A 26,520-nucleotide genomic window follows, 5' to 3' on the forward strand; every position below is an offset into this window, starting at 1 on the left:
TGTCTAAAGCACACAAATTGTTTGTAGAGGGAAAAACATATAAACAGTGTGATTCAGTACAATAAAGAACAGCTTGTTAAAAATGTGCTTTTGGTGTATGTGGAACACAAGCTTTTTGTCTTTCTAGCATGCCTTGGTACAGAAAGCATTAGCTGAGGTTGCTCTGGAACTTCCATTTTAAACCCCTCTTTTCTTCTTCCCATAAAAACCTGAAAAATTCTTCTTTTCAGTTGAAATTATGCATGTTTTCCTTTAAACCAGACAATATTTTACAAAAGTTTGAATCAGACTCATACACCTTTTAGTTTTATGAAACTTATGAAACTTATCAGAAAGAAATCGTATTGCAATGATTAGTCGTTGTATGGAAAATCTGTTTATTCTTTTCCTTTCTTCTTTTTATCCAGCTGAAAGGAAGACAATGAGAGCTTTTCTATCTTTCTGCTGAAACAGAATCAAATCCCATCCCTTCAGCTGAAAAATTGCGTGTGACTCATTCTTATGAGCAAGGCCAACCTGTGGTTGCCATTAAAGTTGACTTTAACTCCTCAAGAGTTGAAGCGACTGAACATCTGTTTAGTACGCACACAGTCATATGCATTCACTGAGCGCCAACCTATATGTCTGGAGCTGCACACTGACATAAATGCACCCAATGAATGTTAATTACGTTTCATTCTGGAGATCTATCACTGTGTAAGCCTCCTTAAAAGATTACCACTCTCTCAGCATTGAGACTGATGTGTTTGGGCCTGCTTCTATGGCTTCACTTGCCTGGGCAAACTGCAGCGGCAAGAATTCTTTGAATAAAAATTTCAAAGCTGACATGCTTTGAATAACAAATAAATAATGGCATGCAGGTAGGGATGTATTTCTGACTAGGAATCACACAGCCAGCAGGAATGGTTTGCATGAAAGGGAGAGGCGCAGTGCTGAAGCCAAGGGCAGATCTTTGGGCTAGGGAGGGAAGGGGACCCTGGAGCCTCTGCCAGCCCTTACATCTCTTGTTTCCCTGTGCCCCAGGCAGCAGGATGAAGAGCAAGGTATTTGCCTTGAGCCACAGTGATAGGATGTGGGAAGTGAGGGTGGGTGGACAGAGGTGGGTAGAGTGGTGGAGTGAGTGATCATGGGCTCAGAAGCTGCCCTGTGGTTGTGGCATGACCTGTGAATGTGGGCACAGTGTTGCCCCCTTGATGTGCCCATCCGCTCTCCCCCCTGCAGGGGCTGCATCTGTTGCACAGGCAGAGCTGAGTACACAAGCCATACACTTCAGTGAAGACAGACATTTCATCTGGACCCCTGAAGGCAGGGGCCATCAGGGCTGGTGGCCAGAGCTGGAGAGAGCGGGGCTGCCTGGGCAGGGGCAGGCAATCAGGATCTTGCCAGGCAGCTTGGCTGGGGTCCCTTTGCTGCAGAGTGGGGATCACAGGTTTTCTTTGCAGGGAAGAAGACAGGTTACATGTCAAATCTGAAGGAGAAGGCTAGGGGCTGGGGTACAGAGCACCAGGGTAGGCCAGAGCAGACAGCAGATGCCAGAGGAAGGGTTGAACGCATATAGAAAAGAAAGGGGAATACGAGCTGAAAATATTAAAAACCATCACTAGAGAGAAAGTATTTCAGGGCCTTCTGTTCTTTCTTTTTATAGCAAAAAGGAAAAGGGGACAGACTCTGGAAATAACAGATCACATATTTCTGACGAAGGAATCCATTTCCAGCCGCAGGCTAATGAAACACATGGAGGTCCTCTGCAGGAGCTCCCAAAGGTCAGGGATACCATAGGATTCAAACAGGGACTATATTTTTGCACAGCAGTCAAGGTGGTTCATGGGAAGCTTCTGGCCTGTTAAAGAGCAGACGTTTCACAGATTTCACAGAAAAGCTTACTATCATGAGACTTTCATCTAAATTTGCAGACACAAGAGACTCAGGTGCTTTATAGACACATTTGGATGCTTATGTATATGTAGCATCATCCAGCTGGGTCTTTGCTCTTCTCCAGCAGAATCACTAGGATGAGGAACAGCTTTTGCCACTGCAGATATTTGAGGAAAGCAAATGCAATCGGATTCATCAAGCTGTTCCCTTAGCACGGCGTGAACTTTAGCTCTCGAGTTCTGAGAAGAGAATTGATCAGTCAGTCTCTTGAAGACAGCAACCCTTAGGTAATTAGGAAGATGGCATTATTCAGAAACCTTTGCTTTTAGTGCCCTTTGCTGAACAGTTGGGTTTGGGTAATTATGGTCCTGGGGGATAAGTTTCAGTGACTGACAGCCCCCAGTGATGCTTAGGCCTCATCCTCCCAGCTGCACAGAGAAGTGAAACTGCACACAGAAGCAGTTTTTGTTTCAATTTGCAGTAGCAGAGATTTCTCCGTGTGTGCACATGTGTGTGTCTGTGGGTTTATTCAGGTTTAGCAGTTCCAAATATAAGACATAGGTTGTGTGTACAACACTTCCCTTACATCAGCATCAATGCCATTTTTGAAGTTTAAGAGCAGTTAATGTACTGCTAATTTTTAACTCCTTTCTTACTGATGAGTTGCTCTGAAAACTCACCAAGTCAAGTGCAAAATCCACTAACCTCTATGTACCATAAGTACAGAATATGAACCAAAGAGTAGGCTTTTATTCACCTATTTAATATTTGCCAAAATTCGGGGATGTATGCAATTATTCAAGACTCCTGTGTATGAGAAAATCTTGAACTGCTTAGCAATGTCTTTCTAAGCACAACATTTACAGTTAGAAATAAGTACAGTGGATGCTGCTGGTCTGCAGTTTACTTCTAACGATTTTCATTTGAGGCAGAACCAGCTACACTTCTTGTTCTGAATAGTCCAAGCTATTTCTGTATTTCTGAAATTTTCCACAATCTTTTTCTGTGAAAGATCTGTGAGTTTCAACATATTTTCTGTGGAGTTATTTGGTGTTCTTTTTCTTTTTAATTCAATGTGAATTCTGAATTTTCTGGCTTATAAATATCTTTCTTAAATATTACCCATCAGGTTATTGATGTGTATATCTAACCTAAAGAGCAAATAAAGCGAGGGGATTGTTTGGATTAGAAGCTGTTCATTAGACTTCCTTTTCTCCTGTTAAATCTGTGAGGTATTTTTGTTTAAGATAAAAAACCAACACCGGGTAATTTCTTACCATGAAGAAATTTTGAATGGATTACAAATAATTGTGAGCTGCCTCAGGAGCCATTTTGAGACTCTTTGTTTTAGGCTAAACTATCTGATTAAACAGTCATCAAACTAAGAAACAAGGACTCATATCCATAAAACAAAAGTCAAAAAGGCCTCAGAAATGAAGCTTGTGGGCAGATGGGTATTTGTTTCCGTAGGTACCTTGCAGACTTTTGTTATGTGTGGGAATGGCATAGGCATGCATCAGGCAGAGGTAGATCTGATCAAATGAGCTTAAGCCCTGGTAAAAATCCAACCAGATGAATGAATCATATCAGCTTTAGCAAAGCAACTGGATGTGAGAACAATATAGCACTCTATGAATGCACCCCAAAGATACACTTGTAACAGCATGGAGATAAGGAAGCTGAGGCTTGACATTTTAAGGGAATGAGAAATTTGATCTGAAGATGAGTAAGGTGAAATAGTCTTTTGACAATCAGGGTAAACAGCAGCAGCTTCACATCCAGCCTTTCACATGTACCAACACTTCAGTCCATTTACAGGGCCGTATTCATGTTTCTCTCTCTCAGTGGTCTCTATACTTTTTGTGGGTAGCCTTCCCTTCACTACTCTGTGGAACATAAACGCTTCACAACCAAGACCATTTTGTGAGACTAACAGCCATCAGTACTGCCCAGTCAAACACCCCATAGCTCTCAACAGCACCTCCTGACCATGTAACACAGGAATGATGTATTATAGAATGCTGCCAACGAGGCCAGGGGCTTGCATATGCTAAGAGCTGAGCTTCCCACAATACTGTTTTCTCTGCATCCATTTATCCCTTAATTAGTGTGATGCCACATTAAAGCCCATGCTCTCCCACATTTTCTCTCCTCATTGAAGATGTTCCCAGTGTATTTACGTCCTTCTTACTAAAACAGCACAGAAATGTTTTTTTGCATTTGCACTCCTGGAACGATATAATCACAAACAAGGGATGCTGATTTGAAGTCAGGGCAACAGAGGAGCAGGAAGGGATGCTGTAGACTTTGGGCACACAAACGTTGCAGTTATTTGAACCTTATGGCTTCTGACTTTCTGAGGCTGTCAAATACTAGGTTCATATTATGATGCAGGTCAAGTTGAAGAAAATTTGTATTCATATGAAGATTCTTCATCATGTTGTGTATGGTGATGCCTACTGTGGTGCTCAGAGGACATGACTGTGGTCATTAGAACCACAGGAAAGGACAAAGGACATCAGGAAAGATGCAGAAGAAGTTAGCAAGAGGAACTGCATGGGCAGAGGATGGAAATATAGAATCATTTAGGTTGCAAAAGACCTTTGAGATCATCAAGTCCAACTGTTACTCTAGTCCTGCCAAGTCCACCACTAAATCACGTCCCTAAGAGCCACATCTACGTATCTTTTAAATACCTTCAGAGATGATGACTACGCTACTGCCCTGAGCAGCCCATTCCAATGCCTGACAACCCTTTCCGTGAAGAAAGCTTTCCTAATATCCACCACTGGCACAGCTTGAGGCTATTTCCTCTTGTCCTGTCACTTCTTACCTGGGAGAAGAGACCACACCCCACCTACAACCTCCTTTTAGGTAGTTGTAGAGAGTGATAAGGTTCCCCCTGAGCCTCCTTTTCTCCAGGCTAAACACCGCCAGCTCCCTCAGGCACTCCTCATAAGACTTGTACTCCAGCCCCTTCACCAGGTCCATTGCTCTTTTCTGGCCATGTTCCAGCACCTCATTGTCTTTCTTGTAGTGAGGGGCCCAAAACTGAACACAGGATCACAGCCTCACCAGTGCCAGGAGATGTTCACTTCCCTGGTCCTGCTGGCCACACAATTGCTTATACAAGCCAGGATGCCATTGGCAGAAAAGAGCAGACCTACCTCAATGCCAGAACTTTTCTGTAGGTTAGGAGAAAAGAAGAATTAATGCTTCAGCTTTCAGGTCCTGCCTGAGTTTGTTAGCTGCTCTGATTGCCATGAGGAACAAAGGCAAGTGCTCAAGCCTGCTTTTGTTCTGGGGAATCTCCTACTGCTGAGATGACCCAAGCCTACATGATGCATAAGCTTTGAGAGAGCATAGTAGATCTCCCTGATAAGTAATATTGTTGATTTGCTTGTACAGATGCTAGCAAACACCTTAAAACCTCAGTGTGGAATCTCTTGTTGCTGCACTGTCTGGTTTTAGAGGCTTCCCACTTGCATGTAAATTTCGTTGTTTGCTTTTGGCTTTCTGTAACCATCCTTTTAGCTCATTAAATGTCTACAACAAACAACTAGCACTAGACCAGTGAAAGTTAACCTCTTAACAACGTTGTATATCTGTTTGGGAATGTATTACTCCTCAAGAATTTGACATTTTTAGAATACTGATGCTGAAATCCAAGAATTCTCCTCTGAACTATTCCAAATCTCACCTGATGCCTATTGACAGTGTCTGCAATCTAACCCATTAAAAATGTTATTAATCCCACTGCATAGACAGTGCTTCTGCTGCCTATGTAAAAAGACTTAGCAGTGCTGGTCAAAACTGAAGCAGCTGCCCTAGCTTTTGCTCATGGCCTGGTCACCAGAGGTGGTACAAGACCATTTGGTTGCACCCTCAGAAGAGACTGCACAAAAAGCAGATGCCTTTATTTCATACAGGCATGCAGCAGAACAGGCAGGATGAAAAACTCTTCAGCCAAAGTGGGCAATCTTGGTTTTCTTGTCAGAAGATGGACAAGAAATTTCTCCCATGAGACTGATTCTGCTATTTAATTGTGGTGTCTACATACTCTAGTGAACAGTGGATTACAGTGTAGAAGATCAATAAATACAGTGACTTCAACAGACATGGAGACTTGGATAGTGTTCAAAGGATTTTGAAGGACAAATATTTATATATTGAAACAAATATTGGGCAAGAAAAAACAAGGGGTTTAGTGTTACTAAGTGGACTCTTAACTATTGCCACTGTCTTTGCAGCAAATGACGGGAACTATGAAATTAATTTAAAAGACAGTATTTTCCCCATCTGGATTAAAGCTGCATTATCTCTGTCAACTTCCCTCATTAGCTTTTTGAGAAGCAAGGAGTTTCTTGTTAATCAAACCCTGGAGGAATGAGTTTCCAAGAACTACATACACAATTATCTTAAGCATGTTACACTGCATATCCTAGCCCTCAGCCAACTCATTTGTGTATCTAAATGCCATTTCCTGTCCCTTCTGTATGAATGCCTGACCCCCCTGGCCAGACAAGCACAGGAGAGGAGGGGTGCCATTAAAGCAACCTCTCTGAGCCTATCCGTAAGAGAACAGCTGCTGGCATGGGTGCTGGTGGTGGAGGGGAAAAAGCAGTAAGGCCAGCCTTCAAGCCACAGGGCTCACAGAAGGAATTTGATTTTGCAGATGGTGGTCTAGATCATTATGCCACTCTCTGGTCATGGCTCTGGAGCCCTTTGAGGACTCATGCAGAGCAGTTGCACGACCGCAGTTCTGCTGAGATATTTGCAGGCAATGGTTCAAACTGGAGGCCTGGAAGAGAAACAGAGCTGTGGTACAGCACCAGCAAAGCCTGGTGGTTCTTCACGGAGCAGCAAGGAAGCAGGTGAAAACCTCTTGAGAATCCCTGCAGGGCCCAGTGTTCCTCTGTGAGCCACCACAGTGTGGGGAATCCTGATGCTGGGGCAATGGCATTGCCACACACTGGAGGCAATTCCAATGGTTGTGAGCAGCATCCCACAGCTAGAGTTTAGATGGACTTAACCCCTCTTTTCTAGATGCTCAGTGCTAGAGGTGCTCTGCTATTGTGGTTCCTCTCACGCCTCACCTGAACATTGTTTGCACAGTGCTCTGCATTTTACTGGAGCAGCCTGTCTGCTTATACTCCCTCCCATGTGTGCTGCTGGCTCCTCTGCAGTCAGACTTGCTTTCACTTCCTCAAAGCACAGCCTCATATCCTGCCACCACCAGCCCCCAAAGTGAGACTACTGGGGCCAAGTTCTACTTCTTTAGAGGGTCCTCTTGTCCCATAATGACTATGGGAGCAGTAAATATTTTATTAGGTTATCAGGTACTTCTCATTTTAGTCTTTAAGCGTGGTCCAAAGACCTTTAGCACCACTTAACCAGAAAAAAAATTGAATCAGTCTCTGTGGGAACCATCTTTCTCTGCCTTGTTCTTCTTGTCTCCTTGAGTTTGTACACCATAAAATAGTCTCCCTTGCTATGCTTCAGATTCCACACACCAAAACCCCTCCACTATGTTTCAGACCGAACAAAGGACTCTGAATGTTAAGTTTTAAACTTAAATGCTCCATTAAGCACTGTCAAAGTTGCCATTCTGCTTTTTGCTATATGGACTTACAGTTAAATGTGACTGCGCATTTATATTCTCAGTGTTTTTGTGATTTAAAACTTCAGCTGAAAAGTTTTGCCTTTCTTTTTTGTCAATTTTCAAGTCTATTCTAGCATATAAGCTGATGAAAACCCTAATCTGATTCAAATAAGATGGAGTCAATTTGGGATCAAAATTATTAACACTGTATACTAGTTCATCTCTTCAGGGACAAACAGAGTTTTCCTTTATATTAGCATCAGTCCAGTCTAATGAAGAAAGACTTTTTAAAAATTTATCTTACTGCTTCTCTCTGTTCTGGGTCTTGTTATCACTCTTACAGTCCAGACTTCAGGGAAGCAGAGTCCCTTCACCTTTTCCAGTGCTGTCAGATCATTCATCACTACTACTTTTCTGCACAGACTGCCACAGGTCTTTGCTGTAAAGGTACCTTATTAGATGTTGTGCACGTAAGGCACTGTACACATCAGAATCTGTACATCAGCAGACATATCTGACCAATAACTTGATAAAACCCTCTAAAAGAACAGTGCATAGTATTTAAATGAAACAGTGTTGCAATAGAGCAGTTCCAGCAAGAGATGGCTGTCATTTGGCCTTGTATCTGTATGTGTTTGTATATATCACCAGCTCCGGCTGCTGAAGTGAGTAGTGATAAAAGATTTATTTTGAGACAGTACATTACCTTGAATAGCATCACAGTCCTGGGTACCAGTGACAAATGAATAATGGAAGTGCTTTTTCTGCCAACAGTGTGTATATTTGTCTATTGCATCTGCTGCCAACAAGTTTCTGAACTAGTGTTTGTGAATCCAGGGCGTGAATTTACATAGAATATGAATAGATATTATTTACTATGGTTTGTTTTGCAGATACAATACATTTTTATACTTTTATTTCTTAAACTGTATTTCTCAGAAACCAAAAGCAAGCAAGCAAGCAAACAGTCTTTCATTTGATTTTTAAACTGATGAATGCAAAGTGACAAAGCTTATCAGTCTTAAACACCACAATAAATCCTCTTTTGACTTTAGAACTTAATATCCTTACATGAGTAATCTCTCCCTTTTGTATGCAAACTGGCAGCTAACTTGCACTCAAGAAGGAAGTAATTGCTGCTTCACAAAGGTGACACTTAAAGGTTTGTGGCAGGAAACTTCTGTTTTGATCTTTTATCACCCAACCTATGCACTGAATGAAGATCAAAAAGTAAAGGACCATTTCATAAAGACCAGACATAGTTATTCTGTGGTGCTGTAGGAGTTGTGCTGCTACTGAGCAGTGTCTGTACAGTATCTGCACTGTCTGCCATATAACCAGGCTACAGTACATGATGGAAACTGCAGCTATACTCTTTCCTGAGACTTAGATCATAAGGTGGAAGCAGAAGGGAAAAGATTAAGACCAGCTGAACCTTGGCCTGATTCCCATCTCATTCTGAAGAGATTTATGTCTTGGTGGAAAGAAGGGAGAAGTGGTTTGTACTTGAGGGGTCAGACCTTGGCAAGGCCAAAGAACAGGTTTGGGAAGCCACTGTGTGCCCATGCCCCATCCTGTGCAGTCTGCACAAAAGCTGTGGGTGCTTCAGTCCTTGATAATTGAGACAGACAGAGACAGGATTTTTAGAAATGAGTCTGACATATCACATTCCCTTGGCGATGGCCACTGCCAAGTCACATTGACTTCTGATGTTTCCCTCCCAGTCTGGTCCTTACCCCAAGGTTATCTCAAGGGGAAGGGACCACGCTCCTCATTTCTTCTAGCCTGAAGAGCTGACTTCCGTTTATGTTTGTTTGTGAAATTACTTCCTCCCTAATTATAGCTGTTCTCTTGGAAGGATGGCATATTTATTTCAAGTGAAAATTACTGTTATCTGAATCCCTGTATTCACTTATTGCTGGCTATCAGTTTGTGTTATATATCCCTTGATGACTTCATCTCTGACTTCCAAATCTGCAACACTGCCTTTCTGCTTCCTTCCCCTTGACTATAAACATCTAGTTTCTGGTCCGCTTCACTCACCTTCTGTCCCTTTCCTGAAGTCCACTCTGAGGCCCCAAGATTTTGGCTCCTCAATCCCCAAACAGGCCAGAAGCAGATATGCAGGAGAGAGGACTCAGGGATGGAGTGCGCAAGTGGCTGTCACTGAGCAGAAATTTTACCCTGCATGGTCAGGCAGTGCTGTGGTCTGGTGAGGAGAAGCTGCATGAAAATATTTGTTTAATAATTTTTAACCTAGCCAAGGTTGCCTGAAACACACAAGTCTTTACTCCCCTCAAAAGTTTTTATTACACGTGGAGAGCTGCTAGGTCAGGGATCATGAGATGTCTGCTTTACTTGCCTTCATCTGCAGAGCTTTCCAGGCTGCTGTGCAGCTGTATTGTGTCACTCATGTCCCCTGGATTTTTTTCTATATGAATTTTGATTACACATATAACAGCACACTATTTACAGGAAAAACACTGATTAAAAAAAAAACAAAAAACAAAAAACAAAAAAACAAAATGCAAACAAAAACCAAACCAGAACATTAGTAGATCTGACTGTACTGCCATTGATTTAAAAAACAAATTTTACAGGAGAGCAAATCTGTGTAAGTCCCTTACTCCAATTAGACTTCCAGTTACAATGAGCACTGTCAGCTGAAAAGAAATGTGTTAACAGTTCAGCAAATGCTGAATCACAGTAGACACCTTATAACTAGCCCATCTCGTTCCAGTGTACAGAAATTGGCTGCTGTCATTTTCCCTGCAGTGACGGGTGATATAATATACTAACATCAAGACACAGCTGTAAGAAAGTCCAACTGAGAACAACACAATCTTAGTAAGGGTTAGGTTTGAGGAGGGATTTATAAAACTGCCTCAGCAAACTAGTTCATGATCTTCATTCAATCATTGCGCACAGAGAAAAGCATCTCGCTAAGTATAGCAATGCCTCAAACTCCACAGGAATGCCTAATGGCAGAGTCCATCCACTCTGCAGACCAGTGCTATGGATTAGTCTCCAGGTGCCTTTATATTTGAACTATAGATCTATTCTCCATATTTAACAGCAAATGAGAGGAATAACTGAAAATGAACAATGCTGCATTTTAATCTGCCTGGTACCCAATACCTCAGACCAACTGTAAACTGTTAAACAAAACAGTATCTTTTCTGTTTAAATGAACTCAATTAGTGGTGCCACCCAGAGTAAAGAAGTGATGCTTCATATCTGTCTTAGGTCTTCAACACAGTCATCATGGCAGGATTTCCATTTGCAGAGAACTAAGGCACAGAACAGGTATCAAGACCTTGTTTGAGCTGAGGTGAGTTTCATCCCTAAAGATTGTGCTGGTAAGAAGAGGAGCAGAGTTCGTGTTCAGACCATATTCCTTACATCTGTGATCTAAGCTCTAACCCCACTCCCTGGCAACAGAAGAAAGTTAATGTTTGATGTGTCTACTTTCTCTGTGTAAAACATGAGGCAAAGTGCTTTTCCTTCTGTGAAGACACTGCTTCTATCAGATGAGCCCTGTCATGCCGTGGCAACATGACCTGACCTATCCCTGTTCCTGGTGGAGGATGAGATGCCTGCACTATCTGCCCTAGAGAGGCTGGCTCACTCAGGCATGGGATAGCCAAGGGCTGCTACAGCCCAGCTCCCTGGGTCCCCCTCCTCGCATATCACCAAACCGTGTAAGTCCAGTCATTGCCTAAACTACACTTTAAATGAGCTCATCTTTGGTCTTCTTTTCTTTCGTAAAAGTCCACCACAGACTTTTACTGCTCTGATTGCATAAAAACCTTCTTGTTTCTCAACTAAATATATTCCTGACTGGGAAATACTTGAAGATGATCTGTAGATGATGGCCAAGCTCGCATGGTTCACCTCCCCACTGCTTCCTCTTACCCTGCCAGATGCAGAGCTCTGGGCTGGGGGAACCTCGTGCAAAATGCCAGGGATTGATGGGAGAGAGCTGGTAACAGAGCTGTGATGCCCTGCAACAGAACTTCCCACAGATTTCTGGAAAAGGAAGCTTGCCCCTTTGCCACAACTCAGCTGGTGGCAGGGGGATGCTGGCCCCCTGGCTTTCCCTCCCCCGCCTGGCCACAAGGTCCTGCGGGGCAGCAGAGAAGGTAGCAGGAACACCCTGGGGGTTAGGACATGTTCTGAAGAGGATAAGGGAAAGCTCTTTGCACTCTTATCATCTTTGCAGTTCGTTCAGGGATCTGGCTATAAAGATGCAGATCTGTGTATCTGTTAACACATCTGGAGAGAAGAAAAAGATACATTAAATTCCCATTAAACTGACAAAGCAGCAGAAGGTCTGCCTCTGCTGAGAGTCTGGAACAAAACCTGAAGCTACTCTGTGTAAACAGTAAAACAATGGGCAGGATCCTGATCCCCTCTCCCCGTTTTCCCCAAGGTGCTGCTGGGAAGCTCAGTTGTACTGTTGCCACTGGTTTACTTAAAGGCTGTGGAGATCTGCACAAGATCCAGAGTGTTTTTAAAGGCTTAAAATAGGCCACAGCTTGGCCAAAAATCTAAATTAAAACTCTCTTTCCAAGGTTTTGGCCAGCAGCTCCAGCCGTCACAGTGACTGGAAAGCCAGGCGCGCAGCTGTGCATGGTTTCCCTCATCCAGAGCCGGAACATTTTAATTGGGGACGTGTGGGGGAAACTACAAGGCCAGGAACCTGTCAAGAAAGAAGGCGGCTTGAAAATTCTGGGAGACTGTGGAGGTTTGCTTTTGCAAAAGCAAAGCAGTGGGCTGCTGAGCCATCCTGGCCCTGTTGTTAATCAAGGAAAGCATCCTGAGAAAACCCCAGAGTAACAGACACTGTAGCATTATTTTATTTGCCGTAGGGGTGTCCCCTTTAAAACATATAAAAATAGAGGGAATGGTGTGCAATGCCTGCACAAATACTTATACATTTTGTTTTTTGCAGGCTCCTCAGTGTTGTGCCCATAGCTGAGCTCTCTGTCGGCACCACGTAAGTTTTGCTTGCTTCCCAAAGCAGTGAATTTGGTCTGTTTATTGCTCCTGTCCTCTCCCAGATGCCTACCTTAAACAATCTCTTTCAAGCAAATGTTTCAAATTTCAGTGTCATACTGGCCGACTTCAGCTGAAAGTCAGAGGCAGACTTCGGCTGACTTCAGAGGAAGAGACTGCAAGCAATGTTATGATAAGGGAGCATTGTCCATGGAGGGACCAAATTCTGAGCAAGTTGTTCTGGCTTGCTGTTAGCTCTGAAGTTAGCTGTTATGCTTCAGACCTAGCAAAGGTGCTACGTGCTAGAAACCTAGCATAATCTTCTCCGGCCATGCCATTTAGTCTAATAAAAGACAGCCTGTGGGGAAAAGTCTCAGAGTAACAGATAATAGCAAAGTACCCGACTCCCACCACACCCAAATGCCTCTTTGGTATGCAAGGGGAAGATGTGGGCACGAATGTGGGGGTGCTTATTTGTGAAGGCAGCTCTAAACAAATGCCTCATGTTACCAATGTCCTTGTACTACTGTGGTTATGGCAAGACTCTGATATACTTCAGTCATGTCATTCATTTGCCAATATTCAGGAGAAAAAGAGAGGGAGGACTCACATTGCCACTGCATGGCTGCAGAGTGCGCAATTAGAAATACCTGCATGCATATCAGTGGAAATTTCCAAGGACAATACACAAGGTGCTTCCTCTTTTCTTTCATAACAAACCGATCTCTGGCATCGTCCAGGCAGAAATATCAGTATAAAAATCAAAACAGTCAGTTTTTAACTATCTTATGCTTTCCTTTTAATATTCTCAATAAAAGCAAAAAAGAATCACAAAAAAATCTTCAATAGGATGTAAGCAATCCCCTTATAGCATAAGAGAACATATATTTAAAACTGGGAACTCTTACAATTTATCTACTTGTACGGGAAGAATCCTTGAAAAGCGACGAAAGTCTGTAAAATGAGCACTACTATTGAAAAGCAGATCAGTTCAAAACTTATGATTTGTTTCCTGGAGAATTTCATTCACGTCGGTCCAAATATGCAGAGGCATGCCCATATGCACAGACACACAAATATCCAAATGCTTTTGTTAAAACAATATTTTTATGACTGAATGTTTTTCAATAGAAAGATTCTGGACTACTCCACCAAAAAGCTCTTTTCTAATCAAAGGAAATTGCAGAGATCGCCAATAGTATGAAATGTGTTTGCAACAATTGTTTATTTTTAACTCCTGATGGTGCATCTATTTCATCCTATTCAATAGTCTTTTATAGACTTTGATTCTTCCCTGTCTTGCATCAAACTAACACTTTTTGCTGTAGGCTTTGGATGTGCACCCTTTTGTTTCCATGTCCTTCTACATATTGTTGCTGTCCTGAAACCTTCCATCCAGTGATTGCTCTTGTTCCTGACACTTTGGTGAAGATCAGACAACCTATTTATTTTATCTTAACTTTGCCCTTGATTTGGTTTGTGTCCTTGGAAATATCTCTAGTAGTTCACTTTACACAACAGCCCATTTTTATAAAACTTGTGAAGAACAGTGGGGTTTTCAGCAGTCGCACCTCACACTTCAGACATATATCTGATTGCCTTCCATCTTCTCTTTAACATGACACTTCTCAGTCTTCTACCACTTTGCACCAACTATTTTGTTTTATGTTTTCACCTTTTCATTAGCTTTAAGAATTTCTCAGGGAAGGAACCAATAAAATAATTCTTACCAGTTGTGTAACACTTTTGAAGGCCTCTGTCTTACCATTGCATCCCGTAAATATTGGCCTTCAGATAAACTGAAACTATTTCCCTGCCCTATAGTCTGTCCATGCATGGGAAAACCCAAGCTTCAACAACTGAATATCCAGAACACATACAGGGTGGATTTTCAGCTGATCTTGGTGATAAAAACCACATTTGAAAAGAACTTAAGCCCCATCCCTGAAAAATCTTGAACATTTAAGGGCTCCACACTTAGCAGTGGGTCTTCTTCCAGGAGGGCAAATTCCCTGCAGAAAATACACATGCTTTCTTCTTCACTTCTAAAGCTTATGAACCTGTTACTTACTCTGACAAAAAAACATGGCCACACTGACACATAAGGACAGATCATGCTGATAATGGAATGGTTCCCACTCAATCCACTCCTCTTTAATATTGTGAGACAGTCATTCGAGTATGGCAGAGGTGTCTAAGCCTCACACCCGTATCTAAACAGAAGTATTTGTCCTGAACTACTTTACTGTGCCATCTGGTTTGCCACTAATTCTGGGGACTTGGCTGGGTCTCCTAGCCAGACCAACCATAATTTTCCTATCCACACCTGGGCTATATCCAGGCATCTTGTGCAGGCTTTTGGCATAGACATAGGCATGCTGAGCTATCAACTTTCAACATAATCATGAATTGTTACTGTAATTGAAGGGACCATTCCTACTGTGAGCTGTAGGAAAGGACTTTGCCATATTTAGCTCATATTTGTCCAGTCCACAGACAACTGCATCACTTCTATGATGCTCAGAATCTCCACTGGAAAAGGTTATGTGCAAATCAAAGTAGTTTACAAAGCACTTACAAAGCCATTCCAAGTGATTATTATAAATCTTGTGTCTCTTGACTAGACAGAGCTGTGCTGGAGATGATTCAGCCCAGTTTGACAAAAATGGCTGTCAAGATCACAGCCAAAGTGGCTGTTAAAAACCACTTTTGGCGAACTCTGTTCCCTGCTACTGAACTTCAGTCTCCCAGAGGCAGTGCTGTTACCCTTGCTAGGGAAACTCCTTCTTCCTAGCTCACCAGTAAAACTCTGCTCTGGAAGACTCTAGGTTGACTACATGAAGGTAGTGGGAGATTGTTTTGCCAGGTGCTGTGGCCCCTCTCCTGCTCCCACCCTAGCCTTGCCAGGTGCCCCTGGCCCCAGAAAGAGCTCTTCATCTTCTAGCAGTGCCCTTTGCATCCAGGTGGACAGTGAAATCACTCTTTCCAGCGATATAGAAAAAGTAGCCATGTCTGCACATTATAAAAAGCAGATATTTTCCAATGTTATCAACACTGACATCAAGCTTTCTGCCATCTTATAAATTCTTCTCTTTGGTCTTTTTTTTTTTTACCTTTGTTTGATGATGTGTTTATTCCCTAAGCCCTGGATTACCTTAAGAACCTTTTTCTCAGTAAGTCTTCCAAGACCCCTCAATGTCATCCACAATTGACCTTCCGGAGGTCAGAAACAAGCCTCAAATACAGTCATTGACTGTTTCCTTATGAGTCCAGTAATTCGGGGTCTTAATTCTTCCTTGATTGCCTTCATTCTTTTCTCACTGCTCCAGAGCAATGTTAAAATCCAATTGCTTTGCATATGCAGCACACAGACGTACTGACAACAGCTTATGAATTGGACCTTGGGGAAGAGGGTCATCACAGACCCATAAGATGCACCATCATCAGGGAGGCTTACTTGGGGGCCAGGCAGTTCTAACAGTGTAAGAAATGGCTAAGACTGTCAAAAAAAGTAATTGGCTGTGCTAGGGAACCGTGTAGACAGGGATGAAAAATGAACTGCGTATCTCTAGAAGCACTCTTGTCTTTCTGCAACGTTAGATGCCAGCCCTCCATGTTCAGGCAGACAGGACCAAGGGCAGGATGTTTCTGGTGGTGTAATCTCAGACCCACATGTTACCCACATTAGATATTTTTTGTGAGTGTTCTCAAAACACATTTGGTTTTCAAGTACATTCCATTCAAGTTGCTTTCTGAAAGTTAATGTTTCTACACAGAGGTTTCAGCTTACCCTAGCAAATTTCCTTTGCACATACAGGCAGTTCTGTGTCTGTGCATGTCCCTCTGTGCCTCTCCTGTGTGTCCCTCCAGCTCTGACCCCTAGGTTTAGCTGCAGCAGCACCAGGCAATCTTTTCTGTGCAGTTTTGCAAAGAAGCAGTGCTTGGGTATACCTGTCAGCAGCTAATGAATTTGGTGGTATTGCATGGTAAAAATGTTTGTGTTTCCATAAGGAATTTTGCAGGATTTTTTTTTTTTCACAGGTTAAGGAACCTTGCAGGAATTTTTGCTGATGTAGTTTGTTTTGTTGCTTCCTAATTGGAATGAGGCCTTGTTATCAGCATTTGTGCCCAATTGCACAGATTGTTTGCCTGCTGTGAGGAAGCTGCAGCTCTCTGTATTTTGTCAGAGCTGCTAATACCATTATTTTCTGAGGACACAGCTGACAAAAATATCAAAGCTGTCTGAGGTTAACATGATGGTACCTCCCCTCAGCTTTGGCCTCCAGCTATAAGAAGCTTTGTGGTTACTCAGGGAAAATCTCCCAGGTTTTGAGAGTTTAAACTTTAGTTTGAGTGGACGTGAAGGAGAACAGATTTGTACTACTATGGGTTATTTCAAGAATGATGGTGGTTTCAAGAGCAGAGTCTTGTTTTCACTTTCCCAAACCCTCCTGAGAATCTGTTTAAACCCTGGGTGACTTTATTTGAGATGCAGTTGTGAAGGGCTTGGGATACACTAGCCAGTACATATCAATATTGATAATTGAGACTGACAAAAATGTGATTCTGTTTCCAGATGTTGCCTGACATTTTCAGTGGGGTACAGCAAGGCCAGGATCCTTCCAACCTAAAGTTGGATGGAATGCAGTCAAAGAAAAGAGGTTTGTGCCCTGGAGGACGGGTGGATCTCAGATCACAAGGCAACAAGGAATAAGGGTCAGTGATTCATCTCGTTTCTTTGGAGCCACTCAGCTTTATTAGGAATGGCCCATTACAAGGAATGAGAGAAGAAGCTATATTTTGGTATAGAAAGGCTGGAAAGAAGAAAGCTATTACTCTCAGCAGTTGAAGAGGAACTGGAAACACTCTTGGTTAAAAGGTATCTTCTCAGAAACCTTTGTTTAATTTAACATTAATGCATTCATCAGCCTCTTTTTTTAAGGGATTGTTCTCAGTAAATTTATGATGTTTTCCCTGAAGCATCCAGGAACATGCTGTATTTACATATTCAGTACTTATATGTAAAATGGGAAATATGTGTTTACTAACCCATTACATTCCACTTGCCGAGTGAGGGTAATTTTTTTTCAGTTATCGGGTTGATTGCAGACTTTTTTGCTTAATTGAGTACATGTGTGCTGTCTACATCTGTGATGGCAGAGCCCCAAAATGGGATGTGAAATAGGGAAGTGGCTGAAATTCACCAAAGATCACCTCCTATTCACATGCTTCTGTCTGAAACAGGTGTATCTGGAGGGAGTTATTTTAAGCTTCAGTCAATGCTGACCTCAGCTGAAATAATTTACCCTCTCACTCTTCCTCCGATACAGAGTCAAGAGGGAGTTGTCTGACTGCTGTGTGTGATTGTACACATCTGTCAGCAGAATCGGAGATCCGAATGCAAAATGTAGCACTTGGGAGCACTGTGTGGGTTTCCAACATTCCCTGAAGGACACAAGGACCATAAACCAGTGAATGGATTACAATAAGGCATAAATAGAGCATTTTTATCTGTGACAGATGTAATCCTGCTCCTATTTAAAGGAAAATGGTCTCTATTTCAGACCAGCTCTCTGAATTTCGAATGAAAAGAGAAGTGATAACCGTTCTTTCCACGTGAATAATTGTGAGGTTCCTTTGGAAGTGGTTTGGCAGCCTTATTTTGAAGAGGGCTGGCCATTACCTCCTACAGAGCACCCTTTCCCCAAGAGCACACAGAAGGGACTGTAGGCTCTCACGTAGCTTGCCACCCCAAGCAGGGAAAGGCCTGCTTTGCTGCCCTAGTATGCCATTTGAAGCCTGCAGCACCGCAAGCCAGCCAGGCAGTAAGGGAGTTATGAGAAATAACATCCCAAAGCCAAGAATCAGGTGTGAAACATGCTTCTCTCTTGCGCAGACATATGCTACAAAGTGTTGCAACCTTTCTTGCATAATATCCTAATGTATAGTCATTAGGCAGGACAGAGTGGAGAGCACACATATGGAAAATGTCTCTTACTTGGAGACAGCAGCATGTACTTTTCCCTTTAATGCTGGCACATGCAAGGAAAAACTGATATGTCAACTACAAACCGCCGATCACATCCCAATAAAGAGACAATCTTGAAGAAGGCAGAAATTTTACTGGGTTTTAGGCTTTTTTTAGTTTTTTTTATTAATTATTCCCAGAAGTGACATAGGTGGATTCTGGGTGACTGCATCTGGATTTCAGTGCATCGGTAAGTATTCAGGGAGAAATAAGCTGAAAGATGAAGACTGGAAGTTAAGACTGTGCTAAATTCAGGTAACAAGGGCATACAGCACTAGGGTAGCTCACTCCTTTGCACAACCTCCAACGTACACCCAGCTTTCGAGGCAGGAGGGGAAATGTGGGTGTCAAATACCTGGTCAAGAGTATGCAGCTGAATAGGATATTCATTTCAAAAAATGACCATATTCTAACATCTTTGTAGTACTGGATTATTTTATTTTTCCCTAAAAGTAGATCCTGATGAAAATCAATGAAATCTAAGACATTCTAGATTATTTAGCCAACCAAGAGGCAATCAGACACTGACTTGCCATGTGAAACAGACTCACAGAGCAGCTAATGGCTGGGGTTTAAGGAACTTTGCATTGTATTACCAGGCAAAAACTGCTAGAATTCAGACAGGGCAAAATAATTCTATAACTGAAAAGACTAGATTCATAAAGCTCTGTTTATCTATAGATTTTTGAAAGATTCAGGCATTAAGTGAGATTAAGAATGATGTGTCTATTAGTAATGAAGTGAAATTAGTAAGTTGAATATGTTAAAAAAAACCCCACCAGTCTTTGCAATGTCATCTGTGAAGCAACTTTGCATGGGAAGTTTCATTTCTTGAGACATTGCAAAACTAACTGAAAACTAGAAAATGTGTTGCAGAAGATGGACATACATTGTCATGGAGATGAATTAGATGAGCTGCTTGACACAACAGGCATTTTTTCACTTCTGTCTCTGTTCATCTTTAGCTACAGAGACATATCGTACTGGTATAAAAATCCAGTGATTTTGTAAACTTGATCTTTTGACACAGACGCATAAATATACCCCAACAAATTCCTCTCTTTCTCTCAGCCATTGTAGTTTAGATTTTTATACAGATCACACCATGTGCTACTGTTCTTCTCCCAGCTGGGGAGATGATCGGTGACTTCCAGGTCAAATAAATTCAGCGGGGTCCAGCAGCAAAAATAACATACTGACGCAAATCTGTGCACATTTATTCAGCTGCCTTTGAGCCCATGCTCAGGCTCGGTCCTGTTGCTTGTGCTGCCCTTCCTGGATATGTGCCTATGGGGACAAGACATGGGCACTGGAGCCACACAGCATCCAGCTGTCACAATTCGCTCCCTTTTTTTGGCTTTTCACTTCCACTGCTCAGATCCCAGACGTGAAATCTTGGGCTTTTCCTCAGTGGTACCCAGAGAAGCAGAGAATATATTACTAAGGAAGCGCATAGCAATTTTGCTCTCCAAAGGAGCTAATGGAGCCAGAGGTGTATGGTTCCTTTCCTCTGCATGTTCCAGAGTAAGAAGAACTTGTAAAAGATGGAGTTTTCCTCATGCCTATTTCTTAAAGATTAGGTTTGTGCAGCATGAGCTATAAGTTATGTATTTTTATGGTGTTATTACTTTTACTGACTGTGAAACTTTGACACAATGAACTAGGTAAATCTTGCCATGTTCATTAACTACCGAAGCTGCTTCCTAGTGTATCTTTAGCAAGAGACACCCCAGTGGCTTGTAGGATAAGGAATTTGTGGATGAATGTTCATCAAGGGCAACTCCCAGGTAGGCAGTAAAAGAAGCCATGACACATACTGATCATGGAGAACATCTCCCTTTCCCCTGCCACCCATCCAGACCAAAGTACACTCGTGCATCTGCTTTCAGAAAAGTCAGCCCATATCGTGTTTTCTCTACTATGAGTGTCAATGCACTGAAGTCATCCCATAACTCCCTGTTATTTATATCACTGGTGCATCTTTCCAGCCCTGGCCAGGGAGGATAGGTTCACTGGACTTGCCACAATTTGTTAATGGCATAAAACGTTTGATTTGTTTCAAGCACGAGGGCATATTTGGTACAGCCAAGACAAGCTGCAAAATTTTTCTGTTTTTTCAATGACCTGTCATCACCTGCCTTCTAGCCAAGATGTGGTTTGGAAGAACCAGTGGGTAAACAGCATGTGGAACAAATTATTTCGGGAAAGAGAAGAAATCTGAAGCAGTGCTGCATGCCATGCTGGCTCTCATGCAGGAATCTGCTTGCTGGTCTCTACAGGCACTTGGTGAACAAGGAACATTTCTTTTATTAACATTATCCTGTACTCTTTCATTTTACCTCCCAACTGTACCAGCTAGTAAGCAAGTGATGGTTTTAGCACACATGATTTAGCACACGTGGCATGAAATCAGGTTTTACTGGGGAAATAAAAATTCACCTCAGAAGAAAAACACCATCCCATGCCCAGTCTCCTTTAGTTTGTTTTTTGTTTAAGTAATCTGTGTATGTAACACAGTTGCGTGTAACACAGTAGGGATCAAACTGTTTTCAATTTTATGGATGCAAATAATATGACTTACACTCATATATTTAAGGAAATTATCTACCCATATTACAAATGACACAGACAAACTTTTAAAATCAAATCTTTTTTTCTGACTGCTTACGCTTCTTTATTTTATATTACAAGTGTTGAGTAGGCTTTTTTTAGCTTGGACAGTTAAGGCAGAGTTGTTTTCTTTCCTGCTTTTCTTGTTCCCGTATGCCAGAGAAAAGAGCTGGCTTTGATTTCTAACAATGTAGAACATTTCAGTTCAGAATTATAGCAATAGAATTTAAACTGACATAGTTTTGTTAAATGTTATACATTAAGATCATAGCCTAGTCTGTAAAATCCACTTTAAAAACTACTTAAACTATTTAAACTGCTCATCAGTGGCAGTACAACAGGAAAGAGGAAAAGAATAAAACCAACTGTGCCTGATTTCCCTTGCCTCTGTGTGGGGAATTAAAGTCATGAAGTTTCCCATCACCACCTCACTATCAGGCAACACTTCCTTCTCTCTGCCAGGCACAGTGCAGCAGAGAAAGGGTGTCTGCCTTCCCCCTGTGCCCCACTCCACAGGAGGGAGGGAACACTGATGAGACAGTATGTTATCAGGAATAGAGTGCATGCTATGGTAGGTGGGAGGGATGAGATGGGGAACTTGCACAGGCCAGGATGAGGGGCTTGGAGGGAAGTACTGAGGTCCATGGAACGCGTGTCACTGAGGAGGAAAGGGCTGGTGGACCCTATATGAGTATAAGTAGGTATAACCCTGGCCTCACACCCAAAGGGCTACGTGTGGGGATCAAGGGAAGAACACCTGGTGCAGGAGAAAGGAAAGGGCATTCGAAAAGATCACCTCCCTACCACTGTGCAGGTGCTGTGCCTCCTGCTATGGGGCCAAACCCTGGATGGCAGTAGTGTTTTTCTGCAGAGAAGAGATGGGAGCTCAGCTATCTGAGCTTGGCTATCAGTTCCCCCCTCCATGAGCTTGCAGTGTCCTCACCATGTGCTCATTTACAAGGAAAGTCAATTAAGTTGCTCAGGAAAGGTGAAAATGCTCAGCTAAGATGAAGGGCTGGTCTTTCTCAAGATTCAGCTTCTTCTTTGCCTGGTTAGGATCTCAGTGTGGGAGTGACTTTCTCAGCTATGCTCAGTGGTATGTCTGCAATTGTTTCTTAACTTCTCTCTACGTCCCAGACCACGAGACCAACTAATATTGGATCCCTGGGGAGAGTTTTCTCTGTGCAGCTGTCCTTTTAACCTTTTAATGCACTTCTAGTTTAAGCTGTTTGTGGCAAGACCCAGACTTAAATTGCAGAACGCAGATGTCACAAATTGCTTTTCAATATGCTCTGGTGATGCCTGGAGCTGCTGACAAGACCTGAAGGGGTGAGTTTTAAAAGAAGGTTTTAGGTTGGACAAGCTTTAAACTGCTTTCTCCTAGTTCAGCACCCACATGAGTGATGAACTGATGAGTACAAAGAAAAAAAGGAAAGTGCTTTCTCAAAGAATGGGCTCATGGCCTGTTGAAACTCTGCCAGAAGATAAAAGTAAATGTTATAAAATTCTGAAGAAAGTAGGAAGCCTCCTTCCATGGCAATTTTCAAAGAGAAACTAAGAGAAAATGTGAAGCATGGCCATTTGCAGTTGCCTTCTGTGGGATTACTGCTGTATCCCTCCTAAGCGGTCCATGGCAGGGGCTGCCAGATTTGGGTAACTAGGCAAGACAGATGCTTCCTCCAGTTGGTTATGACAAGTCCTGTTTCCTGATGGACCTTTGATGGTTCAGCCAGGAGAGAAGGGGACTCCAGAATGCCATCTGGGAAAGACACTGCTCCTGCAGCACTGCCATCATCAGAACCAACAAACCAAGAGCCTGTTTAGGAAAAAATGTGACTCTTTGGTGCTCGTCACCAGAGCAGTAGAGAACTCATTGCCAAAATCCTCCCTTCTGTACTGTGACATATGCTTTGCAAGCACTGCCACAAAAATTCTCAATTAAATCCTCTGGGCGTTAATGAAAGGGCAACATGTACCAAAACATGCTTGAAGGCAGTTACGCCTTTTTTTGTTATTATCTTGTTTACAAGTGTGTTCATCTGGCTGTAAATGTCCGTGACATTGTCTATTCAGGTTGTATTCCTCTTTTAATTATGGGAATGTCTGGATCTTATTTTACAAGGAATGTTTTATTTTCTTCCTTCCCCTGTTCTCCTCTTTTCACCCAAATTTTTGGGGTTACTGGTCTGCAGTTGGTGACTGGAAGGTTTTACTGTTCTTATTAAATTTTTATTTAATTTTTATATCAATATTGATAGTTGATATAAATCTGGTAGGCATGATTCTAGTGCAGACATCTAGTTATTTGTCTTTTTTTTTTTTTCCCACAATGCATCAGTCTTGTTGACTCCCTCACCATCAATTGCAGACCAGTCCAGACTGGGAACACCTTCCTGACAGGTCTGCATGAGAAGGCATAAGTTTTCCCTTGCAGCCTGCTGCTGGTTCATTGAAGCTGTGTCTGTGCCACCAGACCCCAGCTTGTCCTAAACACAATGGAGAAGTTGGGATGGAAAACATAACTGCCAGCCTGCCACCTCCGAGTGTTGGCATGGCCTCTGACACCTTGGGAGAAACAGCATCACGACACATGTGTGACTCAAGAATTTGGGGCTGCTGAAGGGATTATACTTAACAATTTTGGGTGATGCAGATCTAGGAGTCAGAGTGGGACACAAAATTATACATCTGTCCATGACTACCAGAAAGAGGCAAACCCTCTCCACAGACACAAATTCCCCGAGTCTCCAGCAGGAGAATTTGGCTGCCTACCGGTTCAGTTTTTGGAAGGGTATCCAGCTCATCCTGTGGTTTCCCACTGAAGCAGTGAGACCTGAACCCCTGGGACAGGGGGAGGGAGGGCACACTGACACCCACACCATGCACAGCAGCTCACAACTGCACCCAGGCACCACTGCCTCAAGGACCAGAAAGCACTGCAAACTTGAAAGCGTATAGCTCAGACATGGGTTCAGAGCAGAAGGAAAGTTGAGTATGAAAGGAGATTGAGAAAACCTTCACATTTGGGTAGGCTACCAAGCAGGAGAAGGGAGCTGCAGGCTAGCAACAAAGAGCAGCGAAGTCCGTAAATGCATTGGCACAAGCAAGGCAGGTCTCCTTGTCCCTGATAAAACAAAAACTCTATTCTGACAGGACACAGATCTGTACCTTCTTCCTGACTGATGCTTGGAGGCTGCATGTTTATTTATCTTTTAAATTCAAAATCTCTGTGATAAACACCAGGTAGCATGCAACACTGTGTTTACCATTGCTTCTCCTGTGAACAGATTTCTTAATTGTCTCGAGTGACGACTGTATATTGCACTAACGCTCCCAGTCCCCACGAGATCTCACGCTTGCCTGGCTTTCCTGCAGGGGTTTGCTAAGAGCAGATGGTTTTGGTCTCAAAGGCTGCATTTTTTTCTAGCAGGAGGAACAGTTATGGCCCAGCAGCTGAGCAGTCCCCAAGGCAGGTGTGGGACTGTCTCTGGAAAGAGCCTTCTGGCAGAAGTGGGAATGGATCATAGCTTGGGCTGCTGCCTAGTGAGAGAGCAAAGGCCCACGGGACAGGAACAAAGCACAGCAGGCTGGGTGCAATCCATTCCCGCAATAGCACATCTGAACTTTCAGTTTATTTAAAACAATATTTCACAATAAGAAAAAGACTTGATGAGTTCTCACTCATCTGAGCACTTTGCCTTCCTATCTTTCACAACAGTGCCAGCTAATCAGGCAATTTTTATGTATAACAATGAACAACTCTTTCCCAGAATGATTTTCTGCGCTCCTGGTGCACTTTGCTTTGTTATATTGGACAGCTGTCAGAAAAATTATTATACTCACTCTGCAAATGAGGAAGATGAGATACAAAAAACTTATGTGACCAGGTCAGGACACAATTACATTCACAGAAACAGGTAAGAAAATTCTGACAGCTGCGTAAGGTCGCTTGTTCTTTTTTCATGCCACAAACACTAGCTCATTCTCTAGCACATTGCACTGGGTAGGGGCATTTATTGTTGGTACAGTTTGTTTTCTGTACTTGTTTCTGATAAAATGAGCACTAATAGAGATCACTAGTCTTGAGACTATGCAAATAATTATTTAACCTATTACCAATGGTTATGGTCATGTGGGCACATACATATTTGTACACGAACTCTGCATATGGAAACCACACAAAGCAGCTGCTTTTGAAGTGTCATATTTTAAGTAATTTTTTTAAAAGTGAATGTCTAAGGAACGTCTCCTCAAGCCCCTAAAAAACCCAATTGCACATATTTTGACTAATCTCTTGCCAAAGTTTGTTTTTAATTGGCATTTTTTACATTTAATTACCATATATATATGCAGAAATACAAATCAAACCACAAAAATCCCCCTGTTTTATTTCACACTCATAATAAGTTACAGTAAAATTATCAAATGCGTATTTTTTTTAAAAAGCTTGGAAACACACTGTCTTGAGCAAGGACAGTTACATTTTTGCATCGAAGCGACTCTGAAATAAAGCTATTTCCCCGAAAACCTCCTATTCTTAGACTAGGGGAAAAACTTAGTGAGATGCTCTTTCTTAAAAATAGTAACAATATATGCTCAGTAAACCAGCAGGGGTAACCACAAGGGTTTCCAACAAAATTATCTGACTTGTATGTGCAAAATATTTCTACTAACATTTTGGAACCAAAGTTTTGGGAACGAGTTCAACCTCTGAGTTCCACAAATTCTAAACTTGAAATGCCTTTGGGTGCTTACGCTTATGATGCTCCTGGGACTCATTTCAGGAGAGCCAAACACACCTCATCCTTGTTGACACACTGGGAATTAGGAATGCTTTTTGAAGGTTGGGCTGGCAGCATCTCAAAAATCAGTTGCCTGCTAATGAGTTGCCACATCTGACAAATTGATCCTGAATTTTTTAAGTCCTTTCAATTACGAAGCTGTTGCCCACCTGATCCTGTCACGGCTTACAATGTGCCCTACCACCGACTTTAATGGCCTTTGTAGTGACCCAAGGGAGAGGGTTCTGGACCTTAATACAAGCCTCCTCTCAGGGATGGAAAAGCACAGCCAGTCTGTGAGCACATTAGAGGTTTAACACTTTGGTGTCCTGAAGGCAAAGCTAGCTATGGAAGACTCCCATGGCTCTGTGGTAAAGGATATATGGAGTGGAGGGCATAGAGGGTTAAACTAATGTCCTGAGAAACAACAAAGTATGAAATTGTGAGACAGAGGCTTTAAAGAGGCAGTAATACACGGTAACTTAAATCCAACAAAGTCAACAGCCTCCAAAAATGCTGTGAGGTGGCTTGTCTTTCACTCCTCTTTAGCCCCACACTCTTTCTGTTCAGTAGTCAGAGTGAAAACCTCACAGAAACATGGGCTTTAAACTGGGTGTGATGAGCAG

Source organism: Chiroxiphia lanceolata, chromosome 3 (genome assembly GCF_009829145.1).
Source record: "Chiroxiphia lanceolata isolate bChiLan1 chromosome 3, bChiLan1.pri, whole genome shotgun sequence".
In the NCBI taxonomy this organism is placed as follows: Eukaryota; Metazoa; Chordata; class Aves; order Passeriformes; family Pipridae; genus Chiroxiphia; species Chiroxiphia lanceolata.